This window comes from Schistocerca americana, chromosome 8 (assembly GCF_021461395.2).
Source record: "Schistocerca americana isolate TAMUIC-IGC-003095 chromosome 8, iqSchAmer2.1, whole genome shotgun sequence".
Taxonomy (NCBI): Eukaryota; Metazoa; Arthropoda; class Insecta; order Orthoptera; family Acrididae; genus Schistocerca; species Schistocerca americana.
Genome location: NC_060126.1, coordinates 70,807,696 through 70,808,987, shown reverse-complemented (window position 1 = coordinate 70,808,987; position 1,292 = coordinate 70,807,696).

Genomic DNA, 1,292 nt, shown 5'->3' with positions numbered 1-1,292 from the left:
AGACCAGGACCGGAGATCCTTACATTAAGGGTAGACGTCGTTCGGCAAGTATAAATATTGTTGTGGCTCTATACGGAATAGGAACTTTTGTGTTACTATACTGACATGACTTTCGGCCAAATTCAGAAGAAACTGAAGTGCATTTACTGCAAACCTCAACACTGGTGCCCATTGAAGCTGTGCGACCTGTTTTCCTAGTGACAAATCCACTGTTCTCACGTGTTCACCAGGAAATGCTCATCCAGTGAGAAGTTTGGAGGGAGAGGGCGCGCTGTGACAGTCACAGCCTGTTCCGCCGGTACCGGCGGCTTCAGTCCACAGGGGGCGCCGTGTAGCCGCACTGGCGGAGCGAGAGGCAGCCACGGCCAGTCTGGGGCAGTGGAGGACGTGAGGCGCCGGCTCTCAGCAGGCGCTTGGGTCGCCAATGTTGACGCTGCGACACGTCCGACCTACGTCCAGGGCAGTCGGGTAAGGTCAGCTGCAGTACTCAGGTTTGAGCATTCGTTATGTGCACAGTCTGAAAAGCACAACCGCAAATACGAGTATGACGATGAAAATGGCTGTCAGGGCACATTCCTTGTTGTATAGCTTATGTATCAATTGTCCAATTCATAAGTATTTACATACATAAAGTAGTTAGATTTACGCAGTAAGCTAGCTTTGATTTTGAAGAACTTTCCGCGAAATATTACTTGCATGGTTCACCGTCATTAAAGTGCCTCATATTAACAGGTTAAATGGCAGTCAACTTGGCGTTCAGCTCCCACTAGTTTCCAGTCAATATTATAATATTCGGACATGTGCTCTCTCCCTAACAGAACATGGATCGCTAAGTGACGCATCAGCGACCCTCGTCGCGCATAAATCCCACCAGTAAGCTTTGCTAAAAGTATACACAAACTGAAAACTGTATTTCAAGCTTTGCTACACGTTATAATAGCTGCACATGCCCTTGTAAATCTCCTGTCATCACGTGTAATTCAAAGTATTGCTATGGCATATCTAAAGGTCAAATACACTGATTCGCTAACGCACGGAAGCCATCTCGTATAGTGAGTGAGGCTCACGTTGCGTAAATTGCCACACTGCCGAATCTCGAACGGTAGACACAGAAAAATACATACTTCACCGTTTTGTGAATTGCGCTAAAATAGTTATAGCATAATTGTAATGTTCCCTGTGAATTCTGCAATTATAAGCTTTGGTTTGTTAATGTATCTGGGGCTACAATCCTAAACGTCGCCACGCTGTTGCATGGAGATCACCGTGTTTCTTGAGTAAGCCGCGCCTTG